Genomic DNA, 18,751 nt, shown 5'->3' with positions numbered 1-18,751 from the left:
TATCCTAAATTTTAATATTTTTCAAAATAAAATCTCATTTGCTTTTAATTAATTTATTTAAATTTGAATACTGTGCAATTTTTTAAAAGTTAGCTGTTTGAATAACTGGTATAACTACTATAATCATTTAAAAAAAAAATCAAAGAAACCAGAGTCAGGGGCTATGCAAAAAATTTTTCTTCACAGACTGCCAACATCTGACAAAAACAACACCTCACCCTTGCTCTAAACATATTTGGAATTTATTTTGGAAGTTAATGATCTCTCTTCTATTGAGAAATAATTGTTTAGCTGTGATATCAGTGTAAGATGAAGAATTAAAAATAGAGTACTAAAAGAAGAAACTACATAAGCTTGAGCATAGCTAGAGTCATAACCTTTCCATCACTTGTTTAATACTTAAACATGCTATTCTAAGTTATTCAGTTGCTTTAAATTCTGTAATCGTTGTGGTCAAGAAAAGTGATTTGTCACTCCGTGAGGCTGGAAATTACCAACGTATCTCTGTGGTATTTAATCCATCAGGACTACCAGTGATTAACATTAAATCTAGCCCCTATTAATAGTTATGATGATATTGAAAATGTTAATTTAAAGAAGGAAACAGAATTGGAAGCTTTGCTCACTATTGCAAAGCAAATACAGCTGCTCTGCTGAGACACAAGCTCCAGAAGTATGTCAGAAACCCAGTGCTGAGAAGTGGGAAGTGTGCCTCAGTGACTGACTGGACCCTGGGAGAAGAGAAACTTCTGGGGTAAAGTAACTTAACTGACTCCAGAGGGAACGGATGGAGAAAGGCCAGCTGCTGACAGACCTGTAGGGGACAAGCAGAAACTTCTCAGAGAAAGCGGGCTTGCTGTGAGTTTCTGCACGATGCCTGCTGGATCTGGCAGCGTTTGGTTCAAAGTCTTCCAGGACTAAAATGGATTAGCCTTCCCCACGGCAGTCCCATATAAGAAACACGCAAGCCAGGTGTGCTTCTGACATGAGTACGGAGCCAAGACTGCCTCCGCCACGGGCAAGGGCTCAGAGGAGGCCTAGGGTGCACAGCAGGGCTCTAGGAGAGACAGGTTTTATATAGCCACTTGGAATATTTAGACACACCATTTCAGTATCCATGCTATTATTTACCCTCTTGTATTTTCAAAATGCTGATTGTCACCCATACCGTTGTTTGAAAAGCAATGACATAAAAGCTGGTATCCAAATAGCCTTCTCCAAGTGGCGCCCAGGAAGGGCAGAGTCAGTCTGCTGGACTGGTGAAGAAGCACCAGCTGTGGCAGGAAGTATCCGAAGTATGTGTCTCAACTTCCCACGGTCACGAAGGTCACCAGCTTTGACACTATCAAAAGTCCTACTGTCTATATGTTCTCCACTTTATGATCCTAATCCAGATGACCTCTTAGTACCACTTTTTAACAGGTCCCACTCAGGAAAGAACACACCAAACGCATTCACATTATATTCTTCTTTTTTAAAGCAAGTGACAAAGACCCAGAAGTTACTAGTTTCCAGCATTCATGAAAACTCAAGAACATCTTCAATTTATGTTAAGCCAGAGATGTATTACCGTTAACACATTAACATCTTTCACTACTAAATACTGAAAAAAATTCGAAGTGTTTTTGGGGAAGGTTCGTCCTGGCAATGCTAACTTCCCAGCAGCCTGACACTACTTGTCTTCCATTTCAAATGCAATGGAAAAGCAGACCCATGCCAGGGACCCACCAGGATCCCACAGGAAAGTCATTACCTGATTCAGAGACCTTGACTGTAACACAATTTGGATGGACTAAACCCAAAAGGCGGTTTGACGGGTGAACAAATCAAAGAAGGACAACACAGGTGCTGTCGTAGATACGGCTCAGACACCTGAGAAGTGGTGAGGTAAGAGCCAGAGGCCGAGCTGGGGCACAGGGAGGCCTGAGGGGAACCCCCAGCCCCCAGTGGGGCAGCTGGCTGTTTCTTCGTGTCAGTTAACTGAATCTTATGGCTGGGATATTGCAGCAACTGATTCCAGTAGGCTTCATCCCCGATGTTAGGAAGTACTACACAGGAGAGTGACTTAGAACCTCACTGAGCCACAGAAAGGGTGGTTTAGGATTGCCTTGGTGTGCCTGCCTGCTAACAAAAAATGTGTATACGTGATCTGACAGATCTTATGGCTTTCATTTTAAAAATTCAGCCATGAGACAGGTATGATAATGCAAACTCACTAGTCTATAAAAGAACAAGTTGGATGCAAATTTTGCTTCTGGCCATTGAATAAGTTAAAGTTACCTGCTGAGATGTCTAAAGCTTTTAACCAAAATCTGTGGAAGAGATTTTAAGATTTTTCATAAGCCTAGTTTCCAAAATAGCCTTTCTTTTTTATTTCCTTCTGATAAGAATTATCTTTGTTGCTGAAGACCAGGTAGGACGCTTATTTGATAGGGTTTGTTCAAATGGCACAGAGAAAGAATGCAAGTTCCACCCAGAAGGACTTTTGCTCCGGAAGTCCAGATTTTTACAATATCTGCAAGCCTTTAGACATGAATAGGGGGAAGATTGGTAGAAAGGATAGGCGAGTTTTGAATTGTTTCTAGAGCTTAATTTCTGTTCTTGTAAAGACTCCATTTGTGAGACAATACAGTTGTTTTTATTTCCTCAAAGAACTGGGTGGCAACCTGAATGGTATGGAGGCTGCCCCATCCAACTATATAATCCTCAATTTGCTTCTTTATACTAGGGAAGATCTTCAACTAAGATGGAACATTCCCGATTGATTGGTTTAAGATTCTATTTCTGGGAAAGGCAAAACTGTACTTAAGTCCCAGTTTGGTGACTATCCTGGCTTCTTCTTGTTCCCAGAGCCCCAGACTCCAGGCATGTGGCAGCATCCCTCCCGGCTTCACATGGCTTCTCTTCATTTCTTCACATCATCTTCTTACTGTGTGTGTCCGGGTCCAAATTCTCCCTTTTATAAGGACATCAGTCATATTGAATTAGGGTCCACCCAAAGACCTCATTTTTATCCTGATAATCTCTGTAAAGGTCCTATAAAGGTCCAAAAAGATCACATTCTGAGGTGCTGGGGGTTAAGATTCCAACACAGCTTTCTGGAAGGAATACAACTGAACCAAACATAGCAATGAGACTTAATTCTGAAAACAGGAATATAAAGGTTAATTTATACATTGTTTGCCTCAGACGTTTCTGCAAGTTAAAAATAAATGTCTTATTATGAACCATTTTAATTTAATTAATGTGTCTCTAATCTTTGTGTTAAACCGACAGAAGCAGGAAGTAACAGTTCTTTCCTAAGATACACATTTGAACAATAACCAAATTGCTAAATGTTTTTAATTTTCCCAATTTTCTATCCTTGCTTTTATTTAATATGAAACATTTCAGCCAACGCATCTTCTTCATTGATGTGCCAGGATTTTTTTTAATTTGTGGCATAAAATTATCATACTCAATTACCAAAAGTTAAAAAGACAACTTAAATAGACATGCATAATTGAAAAAGAAAAGGCCCACAGAAGCGTTTTGTATTTTTAGTCCCCACATTAATTAAAAGCATATCTCTGCTCTCTTAAACACTGTTCTTCTGCCTTAGAGCTACCTGAACTCTTTCTTAGGCTTTTCCACAAGGACCGTATTTCAAAACCTATCATCTCAAATTTCTAGTTGAAATGATTTGTTCCGCTAGCATCAGTTATAGTCTCCTGGTCTATATTTAACTGTCTCCAGTCTGACTATCCAATTCTGTCAAGCTCTGTGCTTCACAAAACTATATTTATACTTTCAAGGTTATTAAGGCTTATTTTATATGCCCTGATTTAAACTGACTTTCCCCCAAATCCTAGAGGCAAACGTTCTCGAGAGAATGATTCACTTCCAGACACCTGCCTGGTGCCCAGACGTGGGCTGAGGCATGCTAGAGTGACTCCATTTCTGGAAAGGATGGAAAAGAGAAGGGTGTCTGCTGCCTAGCAACGCTGTCCTCAGAACCACAGGAGAAAAGCCTCTATGTCAGAGGGACAGTGTCAGTAATTCTGCCGTGCTAGGGACGCAGAAGGAAAAATCTACTTTAGCTACCTGGTACAAATCCAGGACATGTAGGTATGTTTGTAGCTATCATGGATTAGACAGTCATATGCCTTCTCAATTGTATGAAGTTTGTAGATGGAAAACAATTTGTATAGTCAAGTTACTTAAAATTGAAATTATCAGGCTCTTCTTTTCTGCTTCTAGCTCCTCATCTGCAAGTTATTTCAGGAGATATTAACTCATTATTAGTAGGTACAGTATGAGGAGTGAAATGCAAATGCTTTTCTCTTACTGAAAGATGTCCTGAAAACAGAACTAATGAAATCCCCAATTTTAGCTAAAATTGGCTGAGTATTTGCATGGTCTGTGGGTGTCATTCAGTTGTGACTGTCACCCAGTACCTCACATAATGCATCAAGATTGTGAAATAGATGAGGCATAACAAGCCATAATCTTTCCCCTGTTAACACTTTACTCAAAAGCTTGAGTTGAAAACAAACCCATCCAAAATCTTGAAAATTATTTAAATGCATAGACTATACAAGCAGAAGCCTTGACACCCACTGGCTATAAAAAAAAAGTATGTAAAAAAGAGCTTCTTTATGTAAAGCTTGTTTTCGGACCTTAAGAATGGCTCCAACGTAAAAGTTTAGTTTACTGATAAACAACAAGGTCCTACTGTATAGCACAGTGATAAACCTGTGCTAAACCATATGGAAAAGATAAACCATAAAGGAAAAGAATTTTAAAAGAACATGTAAATATGTATAATTGAATCACTTTCCTGTACAGCAGAAATTAACACAACACTGTAAATCAACGATCCTTCAATTAAAAAAAGAAAAAAGTTTAGTTTACTAATAAATCACATCCATAAACAATTTTTCCCAATAAATAAATGTCACTGAATTTGCCTAATTCTTCTTTTGAAGAACTACAGATTTTGCCTTCTCTTCCTTTGTAGCCTGAGATACAATTAATTAAGTCATTAGGACTTGAATACTTTGAAAGTATTCAATGGTTTCCAATGCAGATTGATTACCCCCTCTTTTTTTGTAAAGCTAATTTAGCAGGAACTAGAATGCCTGCCCTTCCAACCCATTTCAAAGTAATTCAGTGTTGACAACGGCCAGTCACACTCAGAAGGAAGGGCTGCATTTATCCAGGTGTGCCCCTTAATTGTTCTGAGGTCAGAAACACTACACAGGTGGTTAGGACTATTAATATGTAATTTCTAAGTTATAGACTAGCAGCAACAGTTTAATTCTTCAGAGGAACAGAGGAAGGGAGGACGAATGCTGTCCTTAAACTCAGGACCACAACCAGAGCCGACCTGGAAGAGGGGGTGGGTAGGTGGACGTGTGGATACGAGCTGTGGACTGTGTAAATCAATTTACCTGGGTTTTGAGGGGTAAAACAAAGACTGTCGCCCACCGTTCAGTTCTACAAGATCAAGTCATTAGCCACTGCAGTCACTGCCACGAGACAGAACAGCCTGAAAGGAATTCAGGACGAAAAACAGGATAAGGCACACTGTGCTTTGGAAAAACAGGCCCCTTAGAGAGTTAGAGATATCTCAGGAAAAAATGGCAATGACCCCAGATTCTTGCACCTTCCCGTGCACAGAAAAGCACTAAAATCGTTTCCTGGGATACCTGTCCCTGGGGACTAGCAGTGGCCTTTGACTGAGATGTATGTGTGCCAGACTGAAAGTAGCGCTCTGGCCAAAATCACTTACATCCTGACTCCTCCCTTTTCTCTTGGGAGCATTTCCTCAGAGCTACTGAAAGGCCCTTTCCCTGGCGGTAGCCCCAGTAAGACACAGGCCCTGAGTAAGACACAGCTCTTAGGTTGGGTATTTTTATTTCAGGGGACAGAAGGTAATTTAAATTAATGAGGCTCCTCATTCTGTCCTTTCAGTGCTCCTGGTCTGTTTCCTTCCCTCAGACAGGCTTAGATCCTGGAAAAATAGGAGGAGAAAACCAAAGGACTTCTACCTTCAGATGCTTCCCCATCTTTCTGCTGTATCCCGAGAGGACTGGCATCTGTGTTCCCCCCAACCCCCCTATCTGTTCTAATGGCAGGTAACTAAGACCGTTTGGGCACAAGACCATCTGATTTAGATCATTTAGGAGGCTCCTTTTTTCTCTATTAGGGATCTTTACCAGCATGCACCTCTGAAAAAGGCATTTTTTTAGGCAGAAAACACTCATCGGAAATACAGTTCACCCAGTTGGCCTATTATATGCTATAGAATTTTCTTACAGGGAAACAGGCAAAGAATACCTATAATCACCTGAAATGCTCACCAAGCAGTAAAATAAAACTTCCACTATCTTTCTGATTGAAACTTTGTATTTTCGTAAAATTGTACAGCCCATGCGACCTGTGAGGACAAATACAAACTATGAATAACGGGCTTAATTCTCCTCCATCAAATAATAAGGAGAGAGGTTTCCACCTCCACCCTTTGCTCAGAGCAATTATTTTAGAAACCTTGTCATTAAGTACTTTCTCCTCTTTTTTGAAGTGTGTATAAATCTTTCTGATAGGACTTTCCTCAGCTTTGTGACCCAGGAGTGTCCTTCTCAAGGACCTGGGGACTATGTCTTTGAAACAAAACCAGGAAGGGAGAGGGGGCCCATCTCCCAGGCTCTGTGGGAGGTGAGGGGCTGAGCTTCTGTGGGCTCCTGGCCCCAACTTGCAAACCTAAGTCTTCTCGTCACAAAGACAGGAGCAGTTCGTCTTTCCTCTGAAAGAAGCTGATTAGCTACTACAGCCGGTCCCCACAACTCGCAGGTGAACTCAGGATGGCTGTGTATATGTGTAGTACGTGCTGCTGCCAGGTCTTGCTGAGGCCTAGTCAGTGCTCATCTTGAGAAGACTCATAGAAGGGGTTCTAGCTGCCTGACCACGTAAAAGGGTAAGATTTTCCTCTGTCTTTGCCTCTCTTGGCGAATTCCCTGTGGTGTGCACCACATTCTGATTTAATGCTTATCTGATAACAAAACTGCTTTCTTTCTCTTCTTCCTTTGTGGAGAGGTTTTCTGGGCTGGGAGGAGATTTGGGTTTTAAGTATATTTCCCAAATGAACCTCAAATCCTTTGTGGAATAGGTGAAATACAGAAACATAAGCTACTATACATATATAAACACTGACTATATCTACGTACACTCAGATATTCTTTGAAAGAGTCAAAATCATATTTCTTATTGCTAATTTCATTTTTATCTACTGCAATGAAAACTACGTTCAATTTTTATAGCATATGCTATTTGTTAAATTTCCACTGGCTATATCATCTATTCTCTATGCTACAAAAAAATTCTATAGTAATTTATTGACAAATAAAAGTGTGGAGCAAATGTATTACGTATTTGACACTAATAGAACTATTATTCCCTTTTCACCACACAAACTCATCCCAGGAACTCCGCCATCTGAATTCTAGGGTTTTCAGGAGCTTATCCTTGTTAATTACATTCACAAATTGTGCCCCCATCTGTGCCTTTAATATAGATTTAGAAAAACATAGCTCTATTATAAATCTTCAAAACATGGCTTCTTATTTTCTTTGTGTAAAATGCTACGAGCAAAGGAGAAATACTTTCAAAATGATGGAGTTAATTCATCCATTTGTTCATTTATTTTAAAATATGTATAAAGGTTACTAGGCATTAGGAATAACAAGAGGAAATGTCTCCTCAGAGTGACCACAATTCCTTGGGGGCAAAGGCAACCTCTAAAGTGTCAACTAAAATTGATGTGATCTACGGGAAGTAGAAGAAGAAACCAGCCTGGTTAAGTGAGGGAAGCCTGGGCAACTTCAGATGGAATAATTGTAACGTGACCCTAATAGTATGAAGGGGTTTTATTTGAATAAAACAGAGGGAAGACCCTCTCTGTTAAAATTCTATTTTTACAATACAAACAGAAAGGTAAACTAGGTTATTCATAGTAGTGCTCTGAAGGACAGTCTTATTCCGAGTGTTCCATACTGACTTGCACTTCAACTCCTGTCTTCAAGGCTCTCTGGGGAGGCGGGGTGCTCACCGTGCCCGGGGGGACGTCCCCAGATGCGGGACCACCCAGCTCCTCCATCTTCCTTGGGAAAGCCTGGCCTTCACCTCAGAATCCCACACTGTTCAGATACTTTGTGCTCATTAACTTCTTAATCTGGTCCATTCTAATAATGCAAAGCAGTTTTACTTAATTATTATTCTGAAAGTCCCGTTAAGAATTTAATCATTTCTAATCAAATCACTTAAATACTAGTGGGACTAACAATGGTGCAGCACTTACGAATTACTTGGTCTCTCTCTGTAGGAATACTATTTAGTCAGAATTGGACATCTCCTTTCTCTCAGCCAGTCCTCCTCTTAAACGACAATGGTTTTAAAATTCCAATTTTATGAGGTAGTTTACCACTCTGCACTGGCATTAAAAGAGTCATTTTCTAAATTAAGTGTCTGAGGTCTTTTCCATGCCTCTCAACTCGGAGACTCAGAGTTAGAGCTTATGGGTAGATGTAAGATTGTATACTGGATATTTCGGAGAGACAGTCCTCCAAGATTTCTATTAAAGTGCACCTGTTTCTTTTGACAACTGGAATTGCCCTCCTCTACTTCTGACAAGTACTACACCCTATTAATTTTATTTATTTTTTAAAAATTTTCCTCCTACACTGAATGTTAGCTGGAAGGTAGGAAACTTGCTCCTGATTTAGGAAAAGGAGACATTCTAGTCCTATTCAGTGCTCTATAACATGTCCTAAAATTTCCATCTCTTTATCTATCTGCCTTTCTATCTACCTACCTATTTATCTAGTTTTTTTCCTTTTCCTCCTTCTTCTCCTCTTCCTCCTTCTTATCTCTTTCTCTGTCTCTGTCTCTCTCTCTGTCTCTCTGTCTCTCTGTCTCTCTCTCTCACACACACACACACACACACACACACACACACACACACACACACACACTCCTCATGTATATCTGGGGAAGATGCTGATGATATTGCTCTTCTTTACAATCCCTAAGTCTGTAGAGATGTCAAACTTTAAAAGACCGTGTGTGATCTCTTCTTTGAGAACCTGTTACCCTTCTGGGAAAACAAGATACTTGCTGTTTGCCAGGGATGAGATGTCCCAGGAGCTACTAAACCCGAACTACCGTATTTTTTCTTGAGAAATTTAATCATCAACACAATTTCTAATTCAAACCCTGTAAGTTGTCCTCCATTTTATGTCACAAAAATGTTCAAAGCCAATAAATTGAAGTCGCGAGTGCTCCACTCTCAGAGTTATTAAACATAAAAACTCTTTTATGTCCCCAAAGAGTCTGCTGAATTCATTGTACTAAGTACTTGCTTGCATTCCTGGAAATTAAGGGCAAAATTGTGTGAATTGGTGGGTGTGGATTTATGTGTCTAAGTCCATTTATCTGGTAGAAAACTGATCCTGTCTTTATTTAAAATCTTAATATCTTGTTCATCATGTATTTTGCATCACTTCTGAGTTTTTAAAATATTGCATTAAATATTATTCACCTCGATTACTGAATTTTTTTGGTGCACCCCTAAATTTTGTATCCAACTTTAACAGCCTCACTTGCCACCCTGTCCCAGTCCTGGCAAGACAACCTGACGTTAGTTTAAGCTCTGAAGTGATTGAGGACTTCACTCTTGTTTTGCTTTTTCTTTGTTTTTTTACATAGTAAGCAGTGTTAAGGGTAAGAACGAGATAAATCGCCACTAACAGAGAAATATCGATAGAGACATAAAATGTGTCCTTCCTTTATGTGCAAAATATCCAAACCCTGCTTTATTCTGAGCCATCTCAGTTTTTTGGTGTAGATTTAAGTTTAACCACATTAAAATGTTGATAAAAAGTAGCAGATTGTGATAAAATATAAATGAAGTGAGTCAATGCATTAAGGGCATAGTCCAGCTTTATCGCACACTATCCACATAACCCCAACGCCTTTAAACCTCAGCCATGCCGTCCCCTTTTGGGGACAATACATACCAGTTTTGTGAAGAAGCTTTTCATTCACGATAAAATAAAAGCAAGCGTAATGAGGTAGAAAGTGTGGACTAGGTTATATTTAAGAAGAGAATATGAGTACGTTACAATCTGTGATGTACAAAGTTCTATAGGTATTAGTCATTAGGTTTTCAGTTTCCACACCAGAGGTAAAACCTGGAGGCGTGGCTGTGCCCCCGTCAGGGGTGCGGGGTGTGGACTCTACTCTCTGAATTACTCCAAGCCCACTCAGCCTGGCCACCCAAGGATCCCCGCATGAGACCACCTGCTTGCGTTTTGTTTCTTGTCTCCATGGCTCAGTGCTTTACTGCCAGACAGACATGTGATTCCTCCTTCTCTTTTTCTGCTTCACGGAGACAATTGCCAGTGACAGAAACCCAGGAAAACTTAGCACAAAGTAGAAAACCGAGTCTAAAACTCCCAGAGGGGAACTTTTTAAAAGGCCATTAAGTTTCCTAAATGATAACCTAAGTGTGAAAAACCTCACAGGTTGGTGCTCTCCCTTTCCCGACATGTAATAATAATAATGATCACAGCCAGTGAACGACACCGACAAATGACACTCCTGTAGTCTCTCGTAGTTCTAAGCTCATTCACATGTATCGTTTCATCTTTGTCCTCACAACGAATTTGTCAGATTTCCATCTCAACGTCCTCATGCGAGTGAGGATAAAGTCAAAAAACTTACAGAGAGACTGTGACTTAACTCGAGATCACCAAAAAGAAATCTGAGTTTACGTTTCCGGTATCTTAGTCCTTTTCTATTCCAACCACGCCTTGCTGTTTTACTTAAAAATACGTTCATTTAAGTAACTGCTTCAGTAAAATGAAATGTCACAATACTAGGAACCTCAGTAGGGCAGGTCAGACATTGCTCTAAACACTTAACCTACGTTACCGTTTGGTCTGACCATCACAGATTCCGCGCACAGCGGGCATCGTGCTGGAGGTGTAACTTAACACACACCTTACATTAGCGTCAGGGGTACACGGTAATGACTCGACGTCTGTATACACTGTGAAATCACCACCAGAATAAGCCTAGTTAACGGCTGTCACGACACACAGGTGCACTTTTCTTCCGGCGGTGAGGCCGTTTTTCATTCGGTGTTACCGAGAAGTAACTGAGGTCCGCCACTGCGTAAGTCTACGGTGTGTGCAGCACGATGGTTTGAGTTAAGGGTGAGAACCGCTCCGCAGAGTTCAAATACTACGCAGCACAGTATTGCTCCCCGTGGTCACTGTGCGGGACATCACATCCCAGGGCTTATTTCTGTCACAACTAGAAGTCTGCACTTTCTGACCCCTTTTCCCCATCTCCTCCACGCCCCGCCCCCGCCTCTGGCGACCACCACTCCGTTCTCTGCGTCTAGGAGCTGGTTTTCTGTCTGTCTGTGGCCTGGATCCCACGGAGGAGAGAAGCTGTGCGCTGTTTGGCTACTTTCACTCACCCTACGGCCCTCCGGGTCCATCGCCGTCACAGATGGCGGCACGGCCTCCTTTTTCACGGCCGAGCGGCACCCATCGTGCGCGCGAGCGCCCCTCCTCTGTATCCGCTCCGCTCACGGACACGCAGGGGCGCGCCGCGGCTACCGCGAAGAGCGCTGCGGTGAACGCGCAGCTCCAGACACCTGGCTGAGTCGGTGCTGACCCTGAGGGTTTGCCCAGCCTCGTCGGTGGCCCCAGGGGCGCGGTCTCGTGAGCACCAGACTCGGGCTGGCCCTCAGGCGGCAGCTCTTCACGGAGGCAAATGTCGGCAGTCCTGCGGACCGTCAAGCCTCAGCCCCTTCGGCCACCCGGGCCCGGCCGTGCCCCCCGGCGGCAGTTAAAACTGGGGCCACAGCCTCTGACGTAAAACCGGGGTCAGCGACATAAATCCGGGGTCACTGACAGAAAACCGGGGTCACTGACGTAAAACTGGGCCCTCATATATAAGGCCGGGGCCTCAGCCGTAAAGCCGGGGCCACAGACGTAAAACTGGGTTACTGACGTAAAACCGGGGCGTCAGACGTAAAGCCAGGGCCTCGGACGCGAAGCCCGGGTGCAGACGCCTGTGAAGCCCAGGCGCCGTCCCTGGCGCGCTGGGCGGCGCAGGAGGCCCGGCTCTGACCCCGAGGACACCAGGCCGCCCTGTGCGCCTCAGGCCACCGCCCTGCCTCTCCGGCGGCTCCGGGTCCCCGTCGCCGCGCAGCAGCCGGCAGGTGAGTCCGCAGGCCTCTGAGAGCGGCTCCCCGGGGCCTTGTGGGCCGGGCCCTGGCGGTTCTCAGGGCCAGGGGTTCTGGCGCTGGACGCGGGAGGAGGTCTTAGAAGTCGGGGTGCCGCGTGTGGGGTTCAAACCCTGCTCTTCAGGGAGCAGCCCAGGGTTACTGCGAGCCCGCGTCCCAGAGTAGGCATCGCTCAGCCGGGTTTCGGGGGTGTTCGGAGGAAGTGGTTCCAAGTGTAGCTGTAGATGCCGTATTTGCGGGGTGCGGGGGAGCGAGTTCAGCATCCTCCTCGGTCCCCATCCTGAACGTGAACCCCGTGGTTCCCATTTACCTGACTTTACAGATCAGGAAACCGAAGCCCAGAGAAATTCCGATCTTTTCTCTTAGCCGCTCACGGTGAACAGGGACTCCTGGACTCAGAGTCAGGCAGCCCAGGACCCCATGCCATCCTGCCTCCCGGGAAGGGGCGCAGACACTCACTGCTTCGATGCATTGCGACTGCATTCCTGCTCATGCAGCGGTCTGCACAGGGGCCCGCACAAAAACCACAGACTGGGTGGGTGGCTTCCACGCCACAGGCGTGTTTCCTCGTAGTCCTGGGAGCTGGAAAGCTACGATGGAGGCGTTGGCCAGTGTGGCTCGTGGTGAGGGGCCCCTCCCTGGCTTGTAGGTGGGTGGCTGCCTGCCCACTGGTCACGCGGCCTTTTCCAAGCGCAGAGGAACGGAGAGAGAGGTGTCTCTCCTCCCCCTCTTACCGTCTTAGGGCCCCACCCTTACGAGTTCGTTTAATCATAATCACCTCCTAAGAGCCCTGTCTTCAGACACTGTTGCCTTGGGTGTTAGGGCTGCAACATAAGAGTTTTCGGGGGGGACAGTTCCGTCCAGGGCATATTAGCAAGCACATAAATAAATGATTACTAGATATTTGGAAGCCTTTGCAATTTTGTGCTTTATGTTTCTGAGGGGTCGCACCGTCTTCCTTCCCATATTGCATATTAATTTCTCACTGCTTCTGTAACAAACTACCACAAATTCAGTGGCTTAAAACAACGTAAATAAGGGCTTCCCTGGTGGCGCAGTGGTTGCGCGTCCGCCTGCCGATGTAGGGGAACCGGGTTCGCGCCCCGGTCTGGGAGGATCCCGCATGCCGCGGAGCGGCTGGGCCCGTGAGCCATGGCCGCTGGGCCTGCGCGTCCGGAGCCTGTGCTCCGCAACGGGAGAGACCGCAGCAGAGGGAGGCCCGCATACCACAAAAAAAAAAAAAAAAAACATAAATTTATTATCCTACAGTTTTAGGGATCAGAAGTCTGGAGTCAAGGTGCTGGCAGGACTTTGTTCCCTAGGGAAGCTTCAGAGAGCGTGTGCTTCCTTGCCTTTTCCGGCTTCTGGAGCCGCCCCGGCGTCCCTTATCTCATGACCCTTGCCCTGTCTTCCCCGCACTGCGTCTCTCTGACAGTCCTCTTCTGTAGTCGGATCTCCCTTTGCCCTGAAGGACAGTTGCCATTCTGCTGGGTCTGCCTGGCTAATCCAGGGCTCTGCCATCTCAATATCCTTAACTTAATCGCATCTTCACCTTTACCACGTAACATAATGTATTCACAGGTTCCAGGGATTTGGATGTCCGTGTCTTTGGGGGACCATTACTTCGCCTGCCACGTGGTGAGTGCTACATTTAAGCAAACTGCTTTCTAATATCATTATGCTATACTAGTAACTAAATTATTTAATATTCTAAAATTAGAGTCACATATGTTTCAGCTTACTAAAGTGGCAAATGGTATTTTACCTTGGAAGACACAGTTACAAGGAAATATTTCAGTTTCTCATATAATTAGACTATTTTCCTTGAAAATCAAATCAGGACTTGCCAGTTGTTGAAGTGGGCTATCACCAGAATCGTTTACTTTCTCAATAATTTAAAATTATGTGGCGAACTAACATGTGCTTAAAGATCGTGAGTCTGAGTAAACAATTTGTTACGATCCCTTTTAAAATTCTTCTCATGCTTTCCTGAGGATACAGATAGATGGTCAGTTATTTTCTGCAGCATCTCTCCTCTGATATGGGATATATTTGGGAAGCATCTCTTAGGATTAATGTTGAAAGTGTTGCTTATTTATTCTAAGTATTCTGCACCTATTTCTAACAAAACACTTTCCTTTGAATTCTGTGTCAGTTTTATCTTCTTCAGTGTACTTGAAAATTGCCAGGTAACTCCAGCAACTTCATCAGCCTTCACCTTCCTCCTTAAGAGTAACAAAAGGAAGGATTCTTACTTAATTTGGGGAGTACCCTTCAGGGAATTTCGTTGACTAAGATATTATATAAGTGGATGAAAGGTATTACATGAAGATAGGCCATTGCCCAACTGTAGAAAATAAGAGTTCATTGTAAGACTGCCTTAAGGCCTTCACGAGAAACCTACTAGGTACCTATAACCATAGAGTGTGAGTCATGTCAGAGAATCTCATAGCTGAGATTCGTTTGTGTGGTTTTTTTCCTTGAAATCTGCACTCCCTGCCCCCAGAATGAAGTCTGTGCTTGTCGGTGAGGCATCCAGGGTCGTTCTCAGTAGGTTTTCAAAATATATTGGATTTAGCAGTCAAATCACGTGCCTCCTCCGCATGCCCCCGGCACCCCTCACCCCTGCTCTAGGGTCTTCTGGGCGCCTTCCTGGTATTTAGCACTTAGCTGCTCTCTTGATATTTAAGAAAATTCTAGGTTAGTTCTAAACCCCAAATGTTTAAACCAAGACTTCCTCTGTCTATCTCACCCCCAAACATCCTACAGATGTTTTTGTTTTGCTTTTTTTCCCAAGTCTGTGGTCCTTGGACACGTGCTCTTGGTGACCAGTTATCTGGTCCTTCATGTCTCAAGCTCCATTAATCTCTGATTTCCAGAAAGCACCATTCCTACCAGGTGTCATAATTGATTAACTCCAACAGGTAGTCATGGCTATCTGATACATACATAATTTTTTTTTAACATACTGAGTCTCATTCTGATGAAGTACAGTAAATAATTCAGGTCACACGGTCGAACATTGAGAGTAAGCTAAGTTAGATGAATAAAGCTTGAAGATAAATACAATTTCATTAACATAATTTTATAATAATTACTTATTTAAAGGTCTGTTTGAAATGAAACAAAAAGCACCTGGGTTGGTGTCAGCGGGAAGTGCATATAGAATCGCAAAGTCAGTTCTGAGCCCCTCATCTCTGACCACATGCAGCCCATCGACAGCAGCAGGAATGTAGAGATTTCCACGTTTCTTTCTCGATCCTACTCTGAAATCAGCAGGGTGGGGTGCATGGCTGAAATTTTGAGATGCTTTAAATGTTGAGTAATCTTCATACATCTCATGTCTTCTCGGTCTTTGTCATTTGTTCTCTTAACAAACTATGTAATTCTGGTAAATTGTCATGTACAGTGGATGGTCGTTAAGCACCGTAGGATTGACTGTAGGGTTACAAGTCAATTTTGGATGAGGCAAATTCCTATGCAGGGATTCTGCAGATAGTGAGCATCTGCTGTAATTGGTGAATCTTTATGACAACGTTTTCTGTTTGCTCTTGCGGGTACTTATACGCTTATTTATATGAGGGTTTCTCATTGACTATCAGGGAATAATAACAGTGCTGAAAAACATGGATGTGGAACTTGGAAGGCATGGTCATGACACAAGTCATTCAGACCAGCAATTAGAAAGAGTGAGTGGGCTCTCAGCAGAATGGTGAGAAATAAAAAGAAAAATTGCACTTTCTGCAAAATATAACTACCAGTCATTTATCAGACATTAAGAGTGTGATGTAACAGTGTCACAAGTAGCCTGGGTTAAAGAGAAGATGAGTGACTTGGGTAGCTAGTGCATCTCAGATAAGCAAACTTTGGAGATTAAACAACAACCATGTTTCGGTTATAGCTCATGATTTCGTGGGTTAGGCGTTTGGAGAGAACTCAGCTGGGCATTTGTGCTCCATTTGGCACTGAGTGAGGTCTCGCAGTGGTGTCCAGATGGCAGATGGGGCCTGGAGGGTCTGGGGGGCTTCCACTCACAAGTCGGTTGCCCTGGCAAATGGATGGAAGTCTGGGTTCAGCTGGTAATGCCCACCCGAGAAGATTCCAAGAGGCCCCAAGGATTCCAAGATTCCAGATGCTGTCAGATTTCTGTGATGCAGACTTGGAGACCCAGAATGTCCCTTCAGTTGGTCAAGCAGCTCAGAGCAGAGAATAATGTAGCGCTCTCTCTCTCAGTGGCAGAAACAGCAAAAAGTGCACCCTATGAAGTTATCCTTTCTACCCTTCAAAATACCTGTAGTGAACATGCTGTACTTCTGTTGACTTCTATACCCCAAACCAATTAGTGGGCAATACATTTATTTTATTTTAAAAATATCTTCTTAAATCAGACGTGTTTGCTCATTAATATTTATTTTCTTAATCTAATCACCTAGTATGAAAATAGAAACTATAAAAAGAAAGGAAATGTAGTTTGTGATGTGCAAATATATTATCATTTCCTTAGAAAAGTCCAGAAAGAACAAATAAAAGTTAGCCTCAGTATCAATTAGAGAAGAAAGATTTTTAGTTCACACATGTTAATTGTTTATCACCATTATAATTGGTAAAGTTAGTTGAATTTCAATATTTTATTTATTGATATAAAGATGAAAGGCAGAAGATAGAAACATTTGGAACAGGGTTTTTTCATTTTTTTGTTTTTTTAACTCCTACTACTGACTGAGGCTATTAAGAGCTTAAAAAAAACTAAGTTTATAAATGGAATGGATTATTCTATATACTAACTTTTAAAAAAATTTGGTGTCATACAATTTTTATAAACTATATTGTGCTAACAAGTCAATATCTGGAGTCTTTAGTAATTAGATCCCATACATTCTGTTGAATTTTAAATTGTCAGTGTAAGAAAATTCTGTGTTGTAGTGACGGTGAATTAACTGTGGGGATTCTCGGATCTTTTAGGAGGTCTTCAGGCATGGAGACACAGATACGATATTAACTGAATGAAAAAACAAGAGATTAGGTCAATTGACAGAGAACTGAGCAAGTAAAATCAATTTCCCTGCAGAACAGTGCGCTCAGCAGCCCGTGAATAGGAAACACATTCACAAGCTCTTCCGTCACCATCGAGCCCCCTCCCCTCGGTAGATGTCGGTTATATGGGATCCTTTAGGTTTAAACCCAGGAATAAGCTGTAAGAAAACATTAATGAAAACCAGTTTGATAAAACAATAGAGAATAATTATTTGGTTTCTATCATGACAACTTCTCTTACCACAGCAGCGTTTCATGTTTTTTGTCTTTATAAAGTTTTGCATGTGTGTAAAAGTAACCCACGCTTATTATAAAATGTAAATGTTGTAAACATCTGTAACACAACAAGTGGAAGCACCACGTGACACTCCAGAGGAGTCCCGTTGTCGGTAGTTTCTACCAGGCTCGCCTTTAGTTCCTTGTGTCACGACAGCCATCCCCAGAGTCAGCTAGGGGTCCAGGGTAGAGAAAGGGAGGGAGAGCTGCCCTGGAGGAAGGGGACCTGAGTTCCACTTGACTCTCTGTCTTATACCTGCTGTAAGTATGTGGTGATTTCCTGTAAAATGTACTTAGCAGCACGTGAATTGATGATTCTCGAGTCCTGGTCAAGGTCCTTGACCCTCTGAAGAGTCAGAGAGGCCCAGTGAATGGTCTCACCACCCAGTCCTTTCTCCAGATAGCAGAGAGAGACCTCTGAGGACCACGTCAGCTGCCAGCAGACACGATGAAGAAGACTTTGAACAGACTGAGACACCACCATTGTCCAGTGGTGGCAGCAAGATTTCTGTGTAGAGGGGTTAGGGTTGGTATTCTAGCTGGAGCACAGGGGCCAAGGGATGTGAATCAAGCCACTTCTTCTCAGCAGATCCATTGTATTTCATGTAACAGAAGTGTTCATTGCACATAACTTTTAAGGAGTTGATGGAATTACAGGAGGAGGGACCCCAACCCACCCACACCCATCTACAGCTGTAGAATCTAAAGACCTAAAGTAGAGATATATATTTTAAATTTGAGATGAGGCATATTAGTGTATACACAGGATATTCAGTACAGATTGAACATTGTTTTGGTGTGAGTAATGCTATCTACATGGGGCTCTGGGAAATTTTGAGTACAGGGGTATTTGAAGGGAAGGAGACCATGTTACCAGAGCAGAGAAACCCATTACATTTCCCACTGTGTCCTTTCTACTGTGTAATTCACCTTTCTTTTCTTTCTTAGAAAAAAAAGGGAAGGTTGTTAAATTTTATCATTAAAGACAAGTTAGTTACATTGGCCTAGAATAAGTGACATCTCAGATAGGTAGGGAGAAGTTATTAGTTCAACCACTATGCTTAAAATGTCAAGTCCTGTGTTTCTATAGGAAAGAAAATTAAATCAGCCTCCAGAACTGGGACTTAATTTCTCACTGATGAG

The 18,751-nt window shown here is 42.9% G+C and overlaps 1 long non-coding RNA gene across 1 annotated transcript in view; it reads right to left on the bottom strand.

Annotated features, from left to right (window-relative positions):
• The window catches only part of LOC114484561 (uncharacterized), a 224,910-nt gene extending 213,223 nt beyond the window's left edge, over window positions 1-11,687 (bottom strand). Inside the window, exon 1 of the long non-coding RNA XR_003677633.1 lies at window positions 11,525-11,687. This is a non-coding gene — a long non-coding RNA (uncharacterized lncRNA). The remainder of the gene's footprint in view (window positions 1-11,524) is intronic.
• Window positions 11,688-18,751: the final 7,064 nt, after the last annotated feature.

Source organism: Physeter macrocephalus, chromosome 20 (genome assembly GCF_002837175.3).
Source record: "Physeter macrocephalus isolate SW-GA chromosome 20, ASM283717v5, whole genome shotgun sequence".
Lineage (NCBI taxonomy): Eukaryota > Metazoa > Chordata > Mammalia > Artiodactyla > Physeteridae > Physeter > Physeter macrocephalus.
The sequence above is the reverse complement of the archived record's forward strand: the minus strand, read 5'-3'. Positions and strand labels throughout refer to the sequence as shown.